The sequence below is a fragment of the Triturus cristatus genome, chromosome 6 (assembly GCF_964204655.1).
Source record: "Triturus cristatus chromosome 6, aTriCri1.1, whole genome shotgun sequence".
In the NCBI taxonomy this organism is placed as follows: domain Eukaryota; kingdom Metazoa; phylum Chordata; class Amphibia; order Caudata; family Salamandridae; genus Triturus; species Triturus cristatus.
This window is the reverse complement of record NC_140589.1, coordinates 629,975,628-629,999,897: the sequence shown is the minus strand read 5'-3', so window position 1 is coordinate 629,999,897 and position 24,270 is coordinate 629,975,628.

Here is a 24,270-nt window from a genome sequence, read left to right as displayed (position 1 = left end):
TGTTGGATAGTGTAGAGGTTTTAATGTAATATTATGCGTTGTAATGGTATGCGTTGTAAAGGTAGTATGCGTTGTAATGGAATGCGTTGTAAAGGTAGTTTTTAAAAAATGCGTTGTAGTGTCCTGCGTTGTAATGGAATACGTTGTAGTGGATGTTGCGTTGTAAAAAATGCGTTGTAAGTGTAGTGCGTTGTAAAAGTTGCGTTGTAAAGGTTGTATACCATTTCAAACGTCTATCCATTATGGATGTAGGTCTCTAGCCACCTACATACTTGTCTTTCACACCTTCAATATCCCAGACATTATTCATACAGTTCCTGCAAATACTCTCTCACTCTCCTTATACTACTCCAGTGACCCATTTAGCACCATGTACTAATCCATTCACTGCAATGAAAGGCAACCACTTATAAATTCACCCAGGTAGTATCCTTGCAGTGCTTTAATCATTCAGTCAGTATCCAAGTACTCATGCAGTGAGCCAGCCCTTAGCACATGAATTGTTTCAAACGTCTATCCAGTATGCATGTAGTCTTCTAACCACCTACACACTTGTCTTTCACATTTTTAATTACCCACTCAGTATACATATAGTGCAGCAAACATCCTATCACTCCCTTTGTAGTCCTCCACTGACCCATTCAGCACCATGTACTAATCCATTCAGTACGCCAAAACCCAAACACTTATAAATTCACCCAGGCACTCTTTTTGCAGTACTCTAATCATTCAGTCAGTACCCAAGTACTCATGCAGTGAGCCAGGCCTTAGAACATGAATTGCTTCAAATGCCTATCCACTATGCATGCAGTCCTCTAACCACCTACACACTTTTGTTTTACACCTTCAATTCCCTAGTCAGTATTCAAACACTTCTAGCAAATACTCTGTCACTCCTCTTGGAGTCCTCTAGTGACCCATTCAACACCATGGAGTAATCCATTCACTGTGCCAAAACCCGAACACTTATAAACTCACCTAGGCATTCTTCTTGCAGTACTCTAATCATTTAATCAGTATCCAAATAGTATTGGAGTGAGACAGGCCTTAACATATGAATGGATTGAAACATGTGTCCAGTATGCATGTAGGTCTCTAATCACCTTCACACTTGTCTTTCACACCATCAATAATCATGTCAGTATTCATACACTTCTAGGAAATACCCTGTCACACACCCAGTTTGTTTCCTAATAGTATTGTAATCATTCAGTCAGTTAGCATGTACTCTTTTAGTGAGGTTGGCTTTAGGGCATAAACTGTTTCAAAGTAGTATGCACTATGCTTGTAGTGTTTTAACCATCGTCACACTTGTGCTTCATGGCTATAGTTTCTTAGTCAGTTTTTATATAATATGTATTTTTACAGTAATAGAATAGTGTGAATTTGAAAGTTATTAATATACTTTTATTTGTGATTCTTTTTTACAGATACTGTTTTTCGATGTTAAAATAGAGAAATCATGCCTGAAAATAAAAGAAAAAGAACAGAGACAGGAGTATTACTTGAAGAAAAGTCAATCACAAGTATTGATTGTACAAGATAATGTGGCTAAAAAAAATAATCTTCTGTTAAGATCACAAAGCAATTTATTAAAAATGTTTGTAGGAGGAAACAGAATGTACAGAACGCTGAATCCACTGTGAATGTTTTAACTAGAAAAAAAAAGCAAAATAAGAGGAAAAGCAAAAAAACAAATATTCAGTCAAAGGAGACAAAGTATGCTAAAAGAAGGCAAAATCAGTATAAGGAATTACGAAAAAAAATATTTTACAGGAGAGTAGTACATCATTTGCTGAAAGATGTGAAGAAATATAAAAAGAGAGCTCTATTTTATAAAAAGAAGAAGCATATTGAAAACATTGTTGAAAAGGCTTTTGAAGTAAAAAGGAAACTATTCATTTTAGTATTAAACAGAATTCGATCACTAGATCAACCAATCAATTCAATGAAGGCCAAAAGTAGGAGGAAAAGAGTAATTAATAGAAAAAAATATTGTGATTTGTTTTGGGAGAATGGAAACACAGTTCCAGTTCAGAGCCTTTCTTTAATGAAGAGAGTTATTTACAGAGCAAAAAATTAGTGTTTGCAGTTGGCACCAGTGGTAGAGGTTATGAAGTTAGAGATGGTTGTCCAATTGAGAAAGAGAAAATGGTTGAAAGAAATGCAGAAGAAGTGATAGCTGATGAAGTTCTAGGGAGACGTCCTAAACACCCTGTGTATACATGGGATTGCAGTAGTATTTGTAGTGTACGACAGGAATCTATTGATAAATTATGTAGTTTTTTACGAGCATATACTAAAAAAAGTGTTAAACAAAAGATTACGGTGTTGCAAGGACTAGACACTTGCAGAGTGAGAAAAAATACTGGTTTGCAAGGTCATTCTCTGGCTTGTATTTCTAGGAAAGTTTTTGAAAGTGTTTTTCACCATTTCAGGATGGTGGCAGTACTTCATACTCAAATGCGGAACTTAGTGAGAAGATTGTATTATGCGAAAAGTCCAGCACTAAAGTTAAGTGAGTTGAACAGTGCTCTTTTACGTGGCTCAGTATCAGATGTGAAGAAGGTTTGTGAGGATATTGAGTTTTGTTACTCTGGTCCTCAGAAAGAGAGTGGAGAAACTGTGACATTAGTAGAAGAAATGTTGAAGACAATGTAGAACCTGTGATTACAAAAAATTTTGAGGATGAAATCAAAAAGTTTAAGGTAATTTCAGGTGAATGACCAAATGTTTCTTGTATTTATTGTCGGCGAACTCACTATACAAATCAGACTAGGGGTGTCAATCTGTATTTAAAAAGTGAAATAGAAGATAATGATAAGTGGATGGAATTTGCAACTTATTTGCTGTTAGAGGATTGTTTTGATTTGGGATCTGAGCAGCGTATTTGCAAATATTGTTATAACAAATTAGATGAGAATAAAATGCCTGCTAGAGCAGTTCATAATAATCTAGAGTTGGTTGCTATTTCTCCAGAGTTGATAGATTTAAATACGTATGAGTCTATTCTCATTCAATGTGTTCACCCGTTTCAGGCTATTGTTCGTATGGAGCCTAAAACAGGTAAATTACCTCCATCAGAGTTGCAAAGAGGATTGAAAGCAAGAGTTGTATATTTACCGTTAGACTTAAGGAAAACTATTGGTGTAGACCAAGCAGAAAATGAGCCACTAGTCATTCTAGATAATGGTGTTCCTACTAAGAATAAGAAAATCTGGCAAGAGTTAGTGTATGTTAGAAAAGTGCAAAAGGCATCATTGTATCTGTTAAAAAATAATGAGTACTATAGAAATGTGTTTGTAGGAGAAGAAGAAATAGATTTAGCAGAAGATACTGAAACATTAAGTGGACAAATTGAAAAAGTGGACATGTCCAGATGTGAAGAAATCTATGAACATTACAGTGTACATCCACTTCATTCCAAAGAGGTGATGGGGAATACAATTGAGTTGTTCCAAATAAAAAAAAACAACAGGAAGTCCCGTATGGGAAGAGAGTTTGGAAGCTCGTTGTTTCCCGCAGTTGTTTCCAAAAGGAAAAGGTGGACGATGTGATGAACGTCCTGTGCAGATTCCTGCATCTGAATATCGGACAACAAGATTATATGCAGAAGATCCAAGATTTCGACAATGTATCCCTTATATGTTTCATCTTCTGTTTGAAAGTGACTTGTCTGGACTTTCATATGCAGTAAATCACATTTTAAAAACTGGAATGCAACTGCAAAATGTAACTGCCAAGGATTTTATGGATAAAGTGCATCAGAGAGATGATCATTTAGAATCTCAGATGATTAATCTGATGGCATGTCAGCGAGGGACTAATGAATATTGGTACCGTCGTCATGGAGAACTGAAATGTATGCTACGTAACTTGGGAACTCCTACATGGTTTGTTACACTAAGCTGTGCTAATTATGCTTGGGATGATTTACTTGAATTTCTTCGAGAGGCAAATTGCAATATAAAAAATATTGAATACAAGACACCTGGAGAATTTTGCTCTTTGGATCCTGTTAATGTATGCAGATATTTCAATCATAGATTTGAAGCTATGATGTCTTTCATCTGCAATAAAAAGAATCCTCCTCTTGGAGAAGTTGTGGATTTCTTTTGGAGAAAGGAGTATCAAGCAAGAGGTGCTCCTCCTATGCATATGTTGTTATGGATCAAGGATGCCCCCAAATTTGAAACAGATTCAGATGAAACTGTTTTGTCTTTCATTGAAGATTATGCCACATGTGCTGTACCCAATAGCAAAGAACATAAAAACTTAAAACAACAAGTCTTACGATTCCAAAGCCATCGATGTGGAAAATACTGTCGACGAAAGTACACGTCAAAGGCTAAGATCTATACCAAATGTCGTTTTGGATTTCCACGTCCTGTATTATCCAAAGGAAGAGTGAACAGTTTTATGTCAGCTGTGCGACATACTATCACAAGAAAGTCTCCTAAAAATACCTACAACTTAAAAAAAAGTGAAGAATCAAAATTCATAAATGACTACAATCCAGTTATTTTATCCATGTGGAATGCTAACATGGATTTTCAGTATGTTACGGACAATTCCATTGCTGTCGCTCGGTATGTAAAATCCTACATTACTAAATCAGAAAAGACGGAATTGAAAGAAATGTGGGAAGAGATTTCTCAAGAGAAGACTCTAAGTAAGAAATTATATAGTTTAGGTTTGAAGATGTTATTGCATCGTGAAATTGGAGCATATGAATGTTCAGATCGGTTATCATCTGCAAGTCTATATTCAAAAAGTAGAAGAATCATTTGGGTGAGTCTAGGTCTTGCAGGAATGCGAAATCGGGTACTGAAATCTTTTCAAGAAATTGAATATTTAGCAGAAAAAGAACCAGAAAGTACAGATATTTTGAAAACGAATATGTTGGACACATATTACCTGATCAGAAGTCATCATCTTGACAGCATGTGTCTCTATGAAGTGCTGCAAAACTACACTTTTAAACGGAATACTACAGAGAACATCAATGATGAAAAATATGCAGTTATTGGTTCTGAAGGATGTCTGGTAAATCAGAGGAAAGGAAATTTAATTAACCACAGGAAACTGAGTTGCGACACTGCTGATAAAAGGGAATTTTACTATTTAGCCCTTTTGCAAATGTTCAAACCATGGCATTCAGAACTGGAATTACTTGGAGATTTTCAGAGCTATGAAGATTCATTTAATGCTTGTAAAGATAGCATACAATGCAGTGCTTTTGCAAATGATATGAAAATGTTGAATGATGAAATTGATCAAGAAGCTACAATTGCAGCGGAGATTGCTAGAGACAGTTCTCAAGACAGTCAACGTTCTGCTGCACTGAGCCAAGATCCACTAGGACAACCAATTGTTGAAAATGAAGCAGCAACTGCCATGAATGAGGTGGAAACAGCAATGTATCAAGCTCAAGAAGATGTAGTACAGTTAGGAAACTTGGAAGAACAACTAAGGTGCCAATTACGATCCGGTAAAAACCTGGTACGAACTGTCGGACGGAGCATATTCTCCGTCCGACGCGTACCCGGTCGTCAAAATATACAAACATGGAATTACGATTCGCACGGGAACACCATTTCCGTACGAATCGTAAAAAACCCCGACCGAACAAAATAAACCTACAAATGCGATCCGGGAAAGCGCCGACCTGACGTCGGGACGCTCGCAGCCTGCCATTCACGAACCAGGAATTACGATTCGCACCGACGTCATCCCGCACGGAGATTATTTTCCGGCTGCCAAAAACTACCGGGAAATCAGGACGACGCGAACAAGGACTACCAGTACGCGACGGACAGACAGGACGACGCGAACAAGGAGTACCAGTACGCGACGGACAGACAGGACGACGCGAACAAGGAGGACCAGTACGCAACGGACAGACAGGACGACGCGAACAAGGAGGACCCGTACGCGATGGACAGACATGGACCCAAACCTACGTGTCATCCCGGCCCTCATAGCAGTCGACCTCCTCTACAGGTTCGGACGCAGATGCCGCAGAAGGTCAGAACAACTAAGGGAGGGGGGAAAGTGGGGTGGGGTGGGGGCGGCAGGACCAGGGCAGGCCACAAACCCCCCACCAAAGTCACACAGCACACATGCCCTGGACATACCTGACTCCCATGCCCTGGTCACTACGAGGGGGTGGGGGCGTGTCCAGCTAAGCCAGCGACCGCCACAACGGAAGTCCGTCACGACGTGAACCCGCAACACAACCAGACATGTACGTCCCGTACCCACGCTTGAAGAGCGTGGGTACGAGTCGTACCACGCCCACACCCACGTCACCCCAACAATGGCGGGATGGCTCGCACCCACGTGGCAAAGGCCTGGTACGGGCCGCACAAGCATCACATAGCGTGGGGACGGATATGTACGGACCCTACCCCCACCCCGTATGCATGGAGCATACCCCCACCCCAACAGTGTAAGTACGACCCGTACCCCCACCCGCGTACGTATGGAGCGTACCCCCACCCCAACAGTGTAAGTACGACCCGTACCCCCACCCGCGTACGTATGGAGCATACCCCCACCCCAACAGTGTAAGTACGACCCGTACCCACACCCGCGTACGTATGGAGCGTACCCCCACCCCAACAGTGTAAGTACGACACATACCCCCACCCGCGTACGTATGGAGCGTACCCCCACCCCAACAGTGTAAGTACGACCCCTACCTCCACCCCGTATGCATGGAGCGTACCCCCACCCCAACAGTGTAAGTACGACCCGTACCCACACCCGCGTACGTATGGAGCGTACCCCCACCCCAACAGTGTAAGTACGACCCCTACCACCACCCCGTATGCATGGAGCGTACCCCCACCCCAACAGCGTAAGTACGACCCGTACCCACACCCGCGTACGTATGGAGCGTACCCCCACCCCAACAGTGTAAGTACGACCCGTACCCTCACCTCGAATGCATGGAGCGTACCCCCACCCCAACAGTGTAAGTACGACACGTACCCCCACCCGCGTACGTATGGAGCGTACCCCCACCCCAACAGTGTAAGTACGACCCCTACCCCCACCCCGTATGCATGGAGCGTACCCCCACCCCAACAGTGTAAGTACGACCCGTACCCCCACCCGCATACGTAGGGAGCGTACCCCCACCACAACAGTGTAAGTACGACCCGTACCCACACCCGCGTACGTATGGAGCGTACCCCCACCCCAACAGTGTAAGTACGACCCGTACCCTCACCTCGAATGCATGGAGCGTACCCCCACCCCAACAGTGTAAGTACGACACGTACCCCCACCCGCGTACGTATGGAGCGTACCGCCACCCCAACAGTGTAAGTTCGACCCCTACCCCCACCCCGTATGCATGGAGCGTACCCCCACCCCAACAGTGTAAGTACGACCCTTACCCTCACCTCGAATGCATGGAGCGTACCCCCACCCCAACAGTGTAAGTACGACACGTACCCCCACCTCGAATGCATGGAGTGTACCCACATCTGTGCATGTCATGAGCGTACATATTGTGAAATTGGAGAGGTGGGTGCAGAGTCCTCCCAGCAGTGCCCTGAGACAGGAGGGGTGGGTGCAGAGTCCTCCCAGCAGAGCCCTGAGACAGGAGGGGTGGGTGCAGAGTCCTCCCAGCAGTGCCCTCAGACAGGAGGGGTGGGTGCAGAGTCCTCCCAGCAGTGCCCTGAGACAGGAGGGGTGTGTGCAGAGTCCACCCAGCAGTGCCCAGAGACAGGAGGGATGGGGGCCTATCACTCCCAGCAGTGCCCTGAGACAGGAGGGGTGGGTGCAGAGTCCTCCCAGCAGTGCCCTGAGACAGGAGGGGTGGGTGCAGAGTCCTCCCAGCAGTGCCCAGACACAGGAGGGGTGGGTGCAGAGTCCTCCCAGCAGTGCCCTGAGACAGGAGGGGTGGGTGCAGAGTCCTCCCAGCAGTGCCCTGAGACAGGAGGGGTGGGTGCAGAGTCCTCCCAGCAGAGCCCTGAGACAGGAGGGGTGGGTGCAGAGTCCTCCCAGCAGTGCCCTGAGACAGGAGGGGTGGGTGCAGAGTCCTCCCAGCAGTGCCCTGAGACAGGAGGGGTGTGTGCAGAGTCCTCCCAGCAGTGCCCTGAGACAGGAGGGGTGGGTGCCTATCACTCCCAGCAGTGCCCAGAGACAGGAGGGGTGGGTGCAGAGTCCTCCCAGCAGTGCCCAGACACCGGAGGGGTGGGTGCAGAGTCCTCCCAGCAGTGCCCAGACATAGGAGGGGTGGGTGCAGAGTCCTCCCAGCAGTGCCCTGAGACAGGAGGGGTGGGTGCAGAGTCCTCCCAGCAGTGCCCTGAGACAGGAGGGGTGGGTGCAGAGTCCTCCCAGCAGTGCCCAGACACAGGAGGGGTGGGTGCAGAGTCCTCCCAGCAGTGCCCAGAGACAGGAGGGGTGGGTGCAGAGTCCTCCCAGCAGTGCCCTGAGACAGGAGGGGTGTGTGCAGAGTCCTCCCAGCAGTGCCCTGAGACAGGAGGGGTGGGTGCCTATCACTCCCAGCAGTGCCCAGACACAGGAGGGGTGGGTGCAGAGTCCTCCCAGCAGAGCCCTGAGACAGGAGGGGTGGGTGCAGAGTCCTCCCAGCAGTGCCCAGACACAGGAGGGGTGGGTGCAGAGTCCTCCCAGCAGTGCCCAGAGGCAGGAGGGGTGGGTGCAGAGTCCTCCCAGCAGTGCCCTGAGACAGGAAGGGTGGGTGCCCATCACTCCCAGCAGTGCCCATGGAACGCAAAGGGTGGAGTAGTCACAGATACCATGCCCACAAATGTCAGTCAGGTGCACAAAGACCCTGCAGTACATGTACCACATGTGTGCGAGGCTGGGAGTATACGCATGCATAGCGCAGAAAAGAAAACATGTACACATGAAGTCATGTCAATAGGCCACATACACAAGTACAATGACTACCAAGGATGCCACGAATGATGCAGGTGGAGACATCGCTCAGCATGCATGTGCAAAGGTGAAGGACTAGGTCACACACCCAGCCAATGGACACACAGCTCTGTGCTAAAGTCAGGGGACACCCTGCAGGGCAGAAGTCAGGGTACACAGAGGAAGGAATACACCTTGGGACAATTGCAACATGCAGCAACTGCTTACATGAATGGAGAAAGGTAGCTAACACCGTGTGAGGCACACAGATCCCAGGGTCCCCCCTATGAGCAGCACACTACTACATTTCCCACACACCCAACACATGACCAACACCCACAACCATGTAGCAGCCCCACCAACAGCAATGCCAGCAATGCAGGAGTGTTCCAAGGGCAAAAAATAAAAAGCTTTATTCAGCATGAGCAAAAAACTAGTATGACGTAAGTCCAATATTAACAAAGGCCATAGGGCAGTCCAGGAGTCCCAGCTGGATGGGGGACACAGTGGGATGCGTGTCCCCTAGCTTGCCTGCACAGTTACAATCCGTTGTCTTCCACAGGGGTGAGGGCATCATGTGGGGGTGAGGAAACAGGCACCGCAGGGACAGGAGGGTGAAGGGTAGGCGTCGTGGGTGCAGGGATGGAGGACTCCACCACAGGGGGTGGGGCAGGGCCAAAGGCGGAGGCCAGGATCTCGCTGCACACCTTAGCAAGGTCCTCCAGGGACTCCCCTGCACCCGAAGGAACCACAGGCCCCAAGGAGGGGGGGGTCAGAGGGATGGGTCGCAGCGCCACTGGGGGAGGATGTGGACAGGGGGGGGACTCAAGCACCCTGACCGGGGACCTCCTTGACCGCTTGCGGGGTGGTGTCAATGTGGGGCTCAGGGACAGAGCGGCCACGAAGGAGTCCTTGGGGGAGATGTGGGCAGGAGAGCTGAGGGGAGGGGATTTGGAGGGAGTGGATTGGGTGGAATGCAGACTCCCACTCTGGCTGCGGGTCACACGTTTGCCCCCCGACCCAGTGGGTGTGCCTACTGCACCCTGTGTGTGCGTGTCAGGAGGTGTGCGGCGGACCTTCCCTGCTGGTGTGGTGCCTGTGTCTGTTGTGGTGGGTGCATGCTTACGTCTGGGTGTATGTGGGACAGGTATGGGAGTGGGAATTGTGGAAGGAGCAGGGGTAGGGGGTGGGACGTAGCGCTGCAGGAGACCCACTGCTGCAGTCAGTGTGGAGTCTATGGACCTCAGCAAGTTGCGTTGGTCAGCCTGCGATGAATGAATGCCCTCCAAGTATGCCTCCATGTTGTTGAGGACCTGGCTGTGGCCATGGAGGACATTAAGGATCGCAGTCTGACCAATCTGCAACTGCCGCTGGATGTCCACAGACTCAGCATTGGCGGCAGCAGTGGAGACAGGGGCAGGGGGTGCGGTGCCTGGCAGGAAGGATACATGTGGTGACCGGGCACATTGGGAAGGGACACGGCACGTGGGAGGCAGCTGATGCCAATGGAGGGGGCGGTGCCAGATGTAGGGCTGCTGTCAGATGGTGGTGCAGCCACCGCCCACTCGGAGTGATCATCCTCGGACCCGTCAGCTTCATACTCTGTTGTGCCAGTCGACAGGTCCCCGGGTTCACTCTCCACCGCCTCAGTCCCACACGAAGTGCCATCCCCGATGTCACCGCTGGCACTGGTGCTCGGTCCCTCCGCGCCATCTGTGTCCATGTCTCCCTCCGTGTCCCCCGACGATGCTGTGGGCAGGGTGAAGAGACAGAAAGTAATCATACACCTGTATACATATGTCACATGAGTCAAATCTACGTAGGTTACAGTGCATAGCCTGAAACAAAGGAAGAGTTACATCTACAAAACAAGGTACATATGTAGGGCATGCAAGACACAGTTTTTTGACCCACCATGCCATGGAAAAACTATGGAGAGCATGACACAATAGCAAATGAGATGATATGGAATTTTGACTGAGGAGCAAGGCCCAGGGGACAATCCAGCACTGCATCTGCACCACACAGCGTGGCAGCAAATAGGGATGAGCAGGGACCATAGGCAGGAACTAGAGGCACATGCAGCATAGGTAATACTGATAACATGCCCACCCTGACTGGCACACTGCACCTTGAGTGTATGTCCAGGCAAACATCACACACTGGCCAGTCCTAGCAAGGAGATATCAGGTCTTGACATGTCGGACATGCCCGCACCACCCACCCCCTACATGAGACAAATCTATGGAGACACAGGAAGCACGTACATCTCTTAGTCAGTGTGAAATACACATGTGATGCAAAACTTCAATATTGCACACAAACTACCCAAGGTGCGGCTGTGCAAATTATCCTGTACAAATGGGCAGCATCAGATGATTGCAACAAGACACAAAGGCAATGGCCACCGTGAGTATGTAATAGGAAAATCAGGTCAGGCTGTACAGTGGACACTTGTAATACATCGCACGTCAATATACATGTTGCCAGGGGACAATGGCACAGAGCACAACCTATGCTGTAGACACAGAGATTGTCGACATTCTCAGATTACACACATGATACCTAGGAAAATATGCCCCTGGGGACAGTAGTGGCCACACAACTCCATGCTCCTGAATGGGAATGCCTGCAACACACGCTAACATCCCTGCACTATGCCTAGCGCACACTCATGCACATCATGTCACAGGCCACCACATGGGACATGCCTGCTGGAAGGCCTGGCACTCGAGAGATTAACTCCCATGTCTGGACTCAGCATTAGTGCCAACTGACATGGAACCCACAAGTCCAGAACTGGACAGGGCACAGGCAAGGTCACAAAACTTGTTACACACCACCCCCACACATGATGCTGCAGGCATTGTACACTTGTAGAAGGTGTCAGGCTACATAACCTTGTGATGGAGTGACTACACACGGACCAGGGAACACATTGCAAGGAGGGGAAGGGAGGCAGGAGAGCACTGCAATACTGTGGGGAACAGGATCTGCACAGCACCATAAACCCTGGAAGTGTATCCATGGAACAGTGCACTTACAAATGCTGGTGAAACACAACAAACACACACATGTACCTACCCCCTTCCGGCTGCTGCATCTCCTGTAGACGCCTGTCCAAGTCAGGAAAGACCACCGCCAGTACACGTTTCTGGATGTGGGAGAGACAGCGGCACCCGCGGTTCTTGTGGCTCTCAGGTGAGTCCCCCAGCAGGACCCGTGCGATCCTCCGTGTCCAGCACCGGATATCCTGCCAGCGTTTCCTCACCTGGGACAGGCGCCGCTTCCGACCATCCGCACTTCTCACGGCGCTGACGGCGTCCAGCCATATCTACTCCTTGGCAGAGTCGTCTACCTGTGAGGATGAACAAGTGACACTAAATCAATACACCTTGCACATGTCACGGGGGACACAGATTAGAACACATTTGCTGTTTACAACAAGGCATAGTGTGCATCCAACGCATTGCAACTTTGTCATAGGGACATGATCCTGTGGGGGAAGGCCAAAAGCTGTACGTGCCATTGAAAGGACACAGGTGGAATTAGGGCAACTACACAATCAATGAGCCAGGCTCACACTGTGCATCACACCCACCCCTCCTCTCTCAGGGCACTGCTGGGAGGACTCTGCACCCACCCCTCCTGTCTCAGGGCACTGCTGGGAGGACTCTGCACCCACCCCTCCTGTCTCAGGGCACTGCTGGGAGGACTCTGCACCCACCCCTCCTGTCTCAGGGCACTGCTGGGAGGACTCTGCACCCACCCCTCCTGTCTCTGGGCACTGCTGGGAGTACTCTGCACCCACCCCTCCTGTCTCAGGGCACTGCTGGGAGGACTCTGCACCCACCCCTCCTGTCTCAGGGCACTGCTGGGAGGACTCTGCACCCACCCCTCCTGTCTCAGGGCACTGCTGGGAGGACTCTGCACCCACCCCTCCTGTGACTGGGCACTGCTGGGAGTCATAGGCACCCACCCCTCCTGTCTCAGGGCACTGCTGGGAGACATCAGGCATTCCCCCCCCTGGGACCCCCCCTACAGTAAATATCATGTGTGTCACACCTGGACACAATGGCAGAAGTCACAGTCACAAAAAAGGGACACAGTCTGTGGCAGTGGACACTGCACTCACCTGATAACCTGGTCGCCCATACAGCATGGGGTACCGTGGGAGGATCACATCCACCAAAGCCATGTTCTCCTCCAGGGTGAATGGCTGTGACCTCTCCACAGCCCTTGACATGGTTCCAGGGAATCAGTAGCAGCAGCTGGGTCGTGGAATACAGAGATGTGCAGGCAAGTGCTCCCTCATGGGACCTGGCTGCCTTATATCTGCCTTGCTGGCCCATCTCATGCACAGGAGTACAGAGTGATTGGTCACTCACATTTGCATCCTATGTTTCCTCCAATCCCTTCAAACCTAGCAGTCTTTGGGTTCTCTATCGGTTTCATTCTCCTGCATGATGTCAGCCCCACAAACACATTGAACAAAGTAGAAGAATTCCAACTGACTTCTGCTGTGCACCTTCCAGAACAAAATCGAAATTTGAACTTGGTCTCCATGACAACCAGCATGCATGTAGGCCTTAATACTTGTCCCTCATGTGTCCCCTATGTAATTTGGAGCTTCACACACAGGTACGGTGCGTTCCGGGGCACTAGGGCACCCCAAATGCATTGCAACGGCCCGTACACGCATGCCTACGTTCACTATCACTATGGGTGTCCTCGCGTATGCGTACTCGTAGTGGTACGGGCCGTACACACGCCTGTACGCTCCCTATCACTATGGGTGTCCTCGCGTATGCGTACTCGTAGTGGTACGGGCCGTACACACGCATGTACACTCACTATCACTACGAGTGCGCATACGCGACGACACCCAGAGTGATAAGGAGCGTACAGGCGTGCGTACGGCCCGTACCACTACAAGTACGCATACGCGAGGACACCCATAGTGATAGGGAGCGTACAGGCGTGCGTACGGCCCTACCACTATGGGTGTTCTTGCGTATGCGTACTCGTAGTGGTACGGGCCATACGCACGCATGTACGCTCACTATCACTACGAGTACTCATACGCGAGGACACCCATAGTGATAGGGAGCGTACAGGCGTGCGTACGGCCCGTACCACTACGAGTACGCATACGCGAGGACACCCATAGTGATAGGGAGCGTACAGGCGTGCGTACGGCCCTACCACTATGGGTGTTCTTGCGTATGCGTACTCGTAGTGGTACGGACCGTACAAATGCCTGTACGCTCGCCATCACGATGGGTACACATACGGCAGCACTCCCATAGTGATATGGGAACGTACACAGGCCCTCTTAGCAGCAGTACGGCGGTTTTCACACATCACAGTGGTGATAGGCGGCACACAGGTAGGAATAGGGCGGACATACTTGTCCATGGATAGACATACTTGTCCATGGATGGACATACTTGTCCAGGAATGGACATCAAGGCATCGTCTGTGCATTACTACATGTGTGGGGCACAGGTGTGACAGGCTGTGATGTGGAACATTACTCCTGAGTGGAGAAGGCACCCGATGTATGATGAGATGTGTACAGATGTACTGTGTGACGGTGCAATGTGTGCCAGGCATGCCCTTGACTCCTTTGACATGTGTGCATGTCGTACTGCACACTTGGGGTGAGCGTCACTGGCATGGCACGGACACCAACACACGGAAGTGTCCCCTGATGCCCGGTACAGGGGTTACCACACCTGCCTTGTCACTACCCACGGTGCACAATGTGACAATGTCATGTATGTGTGGGGGCTTCCCATCAGGTTGATGTTGGAGCACCCTCAAAAGCTGCAGCTGTTGCAGCAACCAACATGTGTCTGTGTGTAGATTGACATTGCACACTGTTCCGCACACCATGCCACATGTGGTATCGGATGTGAGGTGCACATGTATGCATGGGACATGGAGTAGCGTGACAAGGACATGTCTGCATCCTCACAATGATTGTGTGGTGAGTCATGACATGTGCACCTTCATGGCAAGGTGTGTGGGCTGTCCCAGTGTAATGTCATGTGACCTGTGGCTCTAGTGTTCCGCTACCAGTCTCTGCAATTGGCATCCTACTTCTGCTGATGTGTGGGCGTATGTCACTCCTGTCTTGCGTCTGGCTGTTCACTTGCACTGGGACACAGCTATTCCCATGGCATGGCATGGGGAGGTTCTCAATCTCCGTGTGTAGCTGGGTCTTGGTAGGAGTGTCACCTGGCAGCCATACGTGTCCTGGGCATGTAGCACATACCTGACTCCCTATGTAGCATATGTGTATTGACAGATTAACATGTGCTCAGTACATATGAATTGTTGTCGTAGTGCACTCACTCTTCCTTGTCACTTCCTAATTACTGCAGAGCGCCGCCTCTTGCCCGACCAATTCCGGACTTGGCTGCCATGCGGGAGAATGACAGCATCCGTTGCTACCGCTGAAGGTAATGGCTGCCCTACATTTTCTTGCCATGGGTACCTTTCAATATACCATAGCTCATGTTGGTGGCATGTCCCAGAGCATGTTCTGCCATGTGCTGCATGATTTCTTAGAGGCCATGTTGATTCACCTGGATGACTTCATCAAGTTCCCAACCCCTGAACAGTTGACTGCGGTCAAGCGTGGATTCTATGCCCTGGGAGGGATGCCCCATGTCATTGGGTCCATAGATGGGACACATGTAGCTTTGGTACCACCACGCGCACGGGAGGTAGCGTACCGCAATCGGAAGCACTACCACTCCATCAATGCCCTTGTGGTGTGTCAGTCCAACATGGTGATTTCACATGTCTGTGCTCGTTTTCCAGGATCAGCACACGATGCCTACATCATGAGGCGTAGCAGGATGCCTGAAATGATGATGCAGCTGCGCAACGAAAGAGCATGTGTTGTTGGTGGGTACAGTCTGTCTGTCCTGTATTTTGCATTGCCTACCAGCACAACCGCTTCACCAGTTCTAACGATGTCCATGTGCTTCCCATGTAGGGGACGCTGGCTATCCCAACATGCCTTGGCTGCTCACACCTCTCCGCAACCCCATCACGCCGGCCCAGCTCCGCTACAACACCGCCCATGGCCGGACAAGGCGAGTGATAGAGAGGACGTTTGGCCTGCTGAAGAGCCGATTTCGGTGCCTCCACAAGACCGGCGGCGCGCTCCCATATGCCCCTGCGAAGGTCTGCAAAATCTTCATGGTCTGCTGCATGCTGCACAACATGGCAGTTGAGAAAGCTGTGCCACTCATCCTGGATCAAGATGACGAGGACCATCCACCCGTGGAGGACGAAGGGCTTGGCAATGGGGCTAGTGATGTGGAGGATGTGGAGCCGCAAGAGGACATCCGGACTCGGCTCATACGCGACTTCTTTGCTTAGTGGTGAGTACCAGTGTCTGAGTGTGCACGCATTGGTCCCCGTGTGGCATGTGTTGTGATGTGTGTCTCCACCTGCATGTATGGCACGTGAGTCAGAGGTGTGTGTGGGTGTGTCACTGGAGTGATGGTGCCAGTGATGGTTGTATTTCCCCAGTCATAATTGTGACCTAGCATGTTGTCATCCATACATGTGTCGAGTAAATGCACATGCAAGTGGCTGTGCTTTTTGTGGCTGACTTCTTGTGTGTCTCTCTTCCCCAGGTACTTGCGCATGCCGTCTGCTGGTTGCATTGTTGTGGCACTGCTATTCCTCATGGACACGTCATCGTGGGCTGACTCAGCGTTACAGGCACGGACACGTTTGGACGTCTCCATAGGGGAAGGGATGCATCAGGGGTGTATTGGGTGTGGCAGTTGTTCACGATGTATGCACACTGCCCCTGTCGATGTTTGGTTCCTCTGCAGCCATGTAGCATCACCATGGGACTCGACATGCAGCTGTGTACACCTGAATAGATGGTCTGACTGGTTGACAGTCATCAGTGATGGGATAGTGGATTGTGATGGTGTCATCAATGTGTGTGACACTGCCCTCGGACACATACGGTTAGCATTGGCTTGACATGGTGTGGGACTTCCACATCAGCGGATCTATGGTGTATGGCAGGCTCTCCGTGAGCAGCTGTGGGTGTTTAGCTGTTAGCCGACAATTGTGTGCCAGTTCCATGGCTAACACGCATTTGTGCTGCAGAAGGGGGGTGCCAGTGTTGGACCCACATGTTACTCCACAAGATGTGTTCATGTGTACTTCAAGTTGCCTCTGCAATCCCGAAAACATGACTAATAAAGGTGTCCCTATGCCTCCAAGGTGCCTCTTCTCAGTCAATGCTGGTGTGTTGCCACGGTGCATCCAGCATGTCTGGCATTGTTTTCCCTGATAGTGGCTATGTGTCAATGTGTCGAGTAGCAAGATGCAAGCTGTGTGTGTGGGCTGAGACTGTGTATTGGGCATGATGTCCATGACTGTGTGGGTATTGTGACATGTGCCATCCCCATGCATCCAACGTTGGCCACGCTCCCATTCTCTGCATCCACCGGACTCAGGCTTGCAGGACATGGTTCTGCCACCTGTCTACACATACCTGGGTGCCCCCCAGGACACTCCACATGATCCCTGACCTCTGCGCATGACTGTTGCTGTACTCAATGTGTCTGTCAGCACGGTTGTGCGGCCACCCCCTCAGCTGGTTGGGCCCATCACGGGTGTGTATGGTGCTCCATGTCTGTCTTGCCTAATACACTGTGACCCGTGTGTCCTGTGCCAGACTCAGGCCCCAGGGTGTGGATGGTTGAAGTCAAAAGAGAACTCAGGCATGTTTAGACTTTACAACACACATGTAAGGTAATAATGCAACCAGCAGGCATCTTCTCTTCATGGTGTGATTTATTATTTTGGGGGGGGGGATAAAGTGAGGGGCTTTCCGGGAGTTTGGAATCCAAAGTTCAGTAGGGAAGTTGGTGTCCTTGCCATTGGAAATCCTCATAGTCCATGCCACAGTCTTTGTCAACATTGGTCAGACAGTGACCAGCAGGGCCATGTGGCAGAGAATGTCTCTTGATGCTGTGATGCTGTTGCTCCAGTGGGCCAGGTGCCAGGCCAGGTGTCCTGGGAGATGGTGATGTATCGCCGACCCTCACGGTCCTTTCCGTGGACGACCCAGCCTCCTGCGGGGACCCTCAGCAGCAGGCCGTGACAATGTTTGGGATGCTCCATCGGATGTATCCTCCTCCTCCTGATCCCTCCCTGTGGGTGGTGATGTTCTACGCCGTCTGGCACAGGGAGGGTTGCCCATGTTGTCGGCCATCCGACGGAGTGTATCGTGAATCCCCTGGAACACCGTCACTTGCTCAGCCTGTCTGTCCTCCATCCTCCGTTGGTGTTGCAGTAGACAGGCATGTAGCTCCGCATGTTGCTAGGCCTGCTGGGTCTTGATCCCCTTGAGGACGGACACAACCTGGGCCAGGCCCGTGGTGTCCTGCCGGTATGTGTCCAGGATGTTACGGACATGGGAAAATACCGGTTCCCCAGCCAACTGGCCAGGCTCGCGCCTCCGCCGTCCTCCACTCCCACCACCCCTGCCCACTTGCACCTGGCCTGCCCTTGTGGGTACATCGGGTCTCCGGGACCCCTGAGGGGTGGCATTGGCGTTGTCGCCTGCCTCCTCCTGGGTGCCCGGGACACCGTGTCCCTCCTGGCCAGCCTGGCTGCATCGTGGTGGTGGGGCAGGGATCCTGGGTGTCTCCTGGGATGTGGCAGGAGTGGGGGTGGTGGTTGGCACAGTTGTACCTGATGCAGGTGCTGCAGGTGGTTGGACACCAGAGGGGCCAGGTCGGTCGGGGTCGTCCACAGAGTGGTGAGAGTCGCCGCTGCCGGTGGGATCGGGCTCCCGCAGATCCGGGTCCTGTGAGTCTTCCCCCCCAGTGTTGGGGTGTGAACCACGATGTTGACCTGTGTGTGAGAGAGACAATGTTAATTTTGGTCCATGCAACATCCATGTTTCATCAGTTTCAAAGTTGGCACTTTTCCTCTTGGAATTAGGATCTGTCTTGCATTCCACTCACAGTGCACTTGTGCATGGGTGTGTCCCTTGGGCACCACTTTGGCCCCTTTAACTATGTGTGGCACAGTCTTACTTGCTGCGTCAAGTGTGACTGCAGTCAGCAGTGGAGTGGGCAGGTGTGGCGAGCCATGCATTGGCGCCTTCCGTGTAGCACTGTACATGTGCACATGGAGTGGATCCACACACTTATATAATGCAGGTAGCTGTCGTTGTGCTCGTGCACAGGTTGTGACATGGCCCTGTGTTTTGCCATGGAGAAGAGGGGGGGTTCTGGCACTGGCCACCCTTGGCTACATGCACGCAGTCTACCTGCTGATGAGCAGACATTCCCACACACCACACGGCTGATTTGCTCTCCCTGTGTCTCCCTCCCTCTCTGTCCCCCTCTCCCTCCCTCCGTGTGTCAGCCTCCTCCCTCTGTCCGAGTCCCTGTGTCTCCCTCCCTCTCTGTCCCCCTCTCCCTCCCTCCGTGTGTCAGCCTCCTCCCTCTGTCCGTGTCCCTGTGTCTCCCTCCCTCTCTGTCCCCCTCTCCCTCCCTCCGTGTGTCAGCCTCCTCCCTCTGTCCGTGTCCCTGTGTCTCCCACCCTCTCTGTCCCCCTATCCCTCCCTCTGTGTCCCCCTCTCCCTCCCTCTGTGTGTCACCCTCTGTCACCTCAGGCCAGCTTCCTGGGCACACACTGTTAGCAGATCTTTGAATGGCCCTTGGCTTGTTGATGTGAGTTTGTTTCTGATCTCCAGGCACCCATTGGGTGTAGTGTCTGTGTGTGCGCTGCTGCTGTGGTGGTGTGTGCTGCCACTCTTTCACAATGTTGGCTGTTCATTAGCTGCTGTCATGTGCAAAACAGTGCCTTCACCCCCATGTGTTGATGCAAGGCATCCGCCATTTGCTGGCAAGTCTTTCCTGTGTGGGGACACACTGTTTGTCTGTCTGTGACCTAGGCCATATGGGCAGAGGGCATTGTTGTCTGCTTCTGAGTTGCACTATGTGAATTTTGGGGCCCACCCTCCCGCAATCCGGGTTACCGTGTCATGTGTTGGTGTCTTCTGTGGCCTGTGACTTGACATTGTCCAGCTGGGTGCATGGGGCATGGTGGCGGCAGTGGCATGTGCGTGTTCATGGAGTGTGGTTGAGTCATGCGATAGCTTGGGGTGGTTGCGTGCCTGTTTGTGAGTTTGGTTGTGCATGACATTCCCCCCATGTGAGGTGCGTTGTTTGTGTACTCACCCGAGTCTCGGAGTCCTCCTACTCCTTCGACTGCCTCCAACGGCAGTATGGCCATCACCCTCTCCTCCCAGGGCTGGTAGTGTACGGGTCTGCGGGAGGGCCCTCCTCCAGTGGCGTTGGCCTGGTTGTGTTCCTCCAGCATCTTGGCTCGGACCCTCCTCCGCAGATCGTACCACCTGGATTGGCATTCCTGCCTGGTCCTTCTGGTGTCCGCAACAGCATTCACAGCATCGATGATGGTCTGCCACATGGCTGTTTTTGCTGCCATGCTGGTGTTTCTGACCAATGTTCCAAAGAGCTGTGGCTCGACTCTGAGGATTTCATCGACAAGAACCTCCAACTCTCGGTTACTGAACTTTGGATTCTTGGTAGTGGGCATGGTGAGGGGTGTGGATGGTGGGGAGGGGGTGTGGATGGTTGTGGGTGTGTGGGTGTGGTTGTGCAGGTGTGTGTGTGAATGTGATGTGGGTGTGTTTGAAAAGGTGGTTGTGTGAAGGTGTGCAAGTGTAAGGTGTGGTGAAGCTTCTAGTTTGGTGCTGTAGGTTGTCTGTGGGGTCTGGCAGCAGTGAGTCTGTTGCAAAGGCTCATGGTTTGTGTGTGTGGGCACTTTTTATTGGTCCATTGGTGGGTGTGGCTGTGTTTGAAGTTTGGGTGGGTGTGTTATAAGGAGTGGTGGTGTATTGGGCCGCTGTTTGTTTTTGGCAGTTGCAGGTCAGTGAATGTGTTATTTTAGTGGTTGTTGGACATGTTTAGTGGCTTTGTGCCATTCGAATGGTGTATTCTTGTGTTGTTTTGGTTTGTCCTGGTTGTGTACGTGCGTTTTGAGCGTGTGTACGGTGTGTACATGGGCCATTTGGTTGTACGGTGCTGTCCTTGTGTGTGGCTTGGTACGACTCGTACATGCGGTTGTGATGTTGGGGCCTGGGGTGCGCTCCGTACTTAGGAGGGGTGCGACTGGAACGTACTGGGGTGTACATAGACGGTGGTACGACACGTACAGGGGTGGGGGTGCGACTGGAACGTACTGGGGTGTACATAGACGGTGGTACGACACGTACAGGGGTGGGGGTACGACTCGAACGTACTGGGGTGTACATAGACGGTGGTACGACACGTACAGGGGTGGGGGTACGACTGGAACGTACTGGGGTGTACATAGACGGTGGTACGACACGTACAGGGGTGGGGGTACGACTCGAACATACTGGGGTGTACATAGACGGTGGTACGACACGTACAGGGGTGGGGGTGCGACTGGAACGTACTGGGGTGTACATAGACGGTGGTACGACACGTACAGAGGTGGGGGTATGACTCGAACGTACTGGGGTGTACATAGACGGTGGTACGACACGTACAGGGGTGGGGGTACGACTCGAACGTACTGGGGTGTACATAGACGGTGGTACGACACGTACAGGGGTGGGGGGGTGTACATAGATGGTGGTACGACACGTACAGGGGTGGGGGTGTGTACATAGACGGTGGTACGACACGTACAGGGGTGGGGGTGCGACTGGAACGTACTGGGGTGTACATAGACGGTGGTACGACAAGTACAGGGGTGGGGGTACGACTCGAACGTACTGGGGTGTACATAGACGGTGGTACGACACGTACAGGGGTGGGGGTACGACTGGAACGTACTGGGGTGTACATAGACGGTGGTACGACACGTACAGGGGTGGGGGTACGACTCGAACGTACTGGGGTGTACATAGACGGTGGTACGACACGTACAGGGGTGGGGGTGCGACTGGAACGTACTGGGGTGTACATAGACGGTGGTACGACACGTACAGGGGTGGGGGTACGACTCGAACGTACTGGGGTGTACATTGACGGTGGTACAACACGTACAGGGGTGGGGGTACGACTCAAACGTACTGGGGTGTACATTGACGGTGGTACGACACGTACAGGGGTGGGGGGTGTACATAGACGGTGGTACGACACGTACAGGGGTGGGGGGGTGTACATAGACGGTGGTACGACACGTACAGGGGTGGGGGTACGACTCGAACGTACTGGGGTGTACATAGACGGTGGTACGACACGTACAGGGGTGGGGGTACGACTCGAACGTACAGGGGTGTACATACACGGGTGGGGGTGTACATACACGGGGGTACGTCTCGGACGTACGGGGGCAGGGGGGAGTGTTGGGCGCATATGCGGGCACATGTCTCCATGGTTGCTATGGGAGTTCGGTGCGGACAGTGTTTTTTCCATACGGTTGTGAGATCGGACGCACGGGATGGATCGTGATTCCTCGGTCGGACTTCACCTTTCACATTTGTACGGTACATCGTCCGAGGACGTGTCGGACACATTTTCCGACCCGAGGACGTGTGGGAAATCATTCCCGATGCGGTTCGTATGGACTTTTTACCATGCGAATCGTGATTGCCAGTTCGTACGGCACTTGTACGATTCGTACGGTAAAAAGACCGGATACGAGTCGCACGGGGAATTTTTTTACCGGATCGTAATTGGCACCAAAATGTTGAACAGAAACAAATATATCAACAAGTGAAATAGCAGATTGACCATGGTTTACTTCATGAAAAGAAAGGGTGCTCATGTACATCATTTCAACCTATCCGAATGTATGTGAGTGGTCAAGCTGGAACCGGAAAAAGTTTCTTAATTAAAGTAATTTCAAGTTATCTGCAAAAAACAACTAAGTCGCATTTGTCTTGTGTTGTCACTGCTCCAACTGGGTTGGCAGCACATAACATAAAAGGAATTACTTTACATCGTTTACTAATGCTACCAGTAGAGCATGAGAGCAAATTGGAATACCACAAGCTATCTGGAGAAGCTTGTTGTGAAGTTTCAAGAGTCTTGAAGAAAATGACTTCTTCTCATTATTGATGAGGTGAGCATGGTCTCTAACTTGATGCTTGCCTTTGTGCATTTAAGAATGCAACAAATTCTTTAAACAGAGTATGACGTGTTATTTGGAGGAAAACATTTCATAATTTTTGGAGATCTATTGCAACTTACTCCAGTAAAAGGACAACCGGTATTTAAAACACTTGCACATGAAGATACCAGAAAGTCTCTTGGTAGTGTTGGTAATGTGAACATTTGGACTAATTTTGAATACAAAGAACTGACAACAAATATACGACAGGCAAATGATGCTGAATATGGAACTATTCTTCAAGATATAAGAATTGGAACTCTTACAAAACATGGCAAACAAGCTTTGGAAAGTCGATTACTTTGCAATGTCTTTCCAAATGAAAATTTACTTCCTGCAAAAGTGTACATGAGAACTGCTGAAAATAAATCAGTGTTCTGTTTAATGCCAACACTGCGAGAGTGTTCCATATTCAACGAAGAACTATTGAAACTGGAAAATGAAGAAATTAGAATAAAATAGAGCATGAAGGAATTACTATTATTTTGATGGGAAAATTGAAAACAAAACTGGATTCTTTAGAAAAAAAATATCTAAAACAGCTGGTTTAGAAAAGACACTGTATGCGTGTGTAAACTGTCGGGTAATTTTAAGGCGAAATTTGGATGTAGAAAAAGGGTTAGTTAATGGCGCAATGGGTAAAGTTGTAGATTTTGTAAATTATCAGAAAAAAGAAGGAATTGAATTTTTAAAAATTAAATTTGATTAGATTGAAGAAGTTAAAGAAATTTGTTGTTGTTCAGTTAGTTTTTTGCTTGTTAAAGATGGTATAGCATATGTTGCTTTGTCGCGAGTCAGAACATAATCTGGTTTGTTTTTGATTAATTTTAATGAGACAAAGGTTACTGCAGATGCAAACTGTGTAAAAGAGTATAATAGGTTAAGAAGGGTGTATGCTCCAAATTTAGGTCAATAGCCTGTATTTGAAAAGCGTGTGATTGGTCGAAAAAGAAGGTTTGACAGTATCTGTTCTGAAGGTGTTGAGAAGGGAACAGCACAAGATAATGTTGTGATTGAAAATAAAAAGAAATTGGACACTGTTAAAGAGGTTGTTGGATATCAGTTTGAAAATAGTTCAGGTGTCAACTGCTATGCTAATGTAGTGGTCAAAGTTGTTTTTTATCTTGAAGGTTTGAAGAACAAATTATGCAGAATCGGCAACAAAGATTTTGTTCTCTGTTGCATTCTGTTTTTGAAAAATTG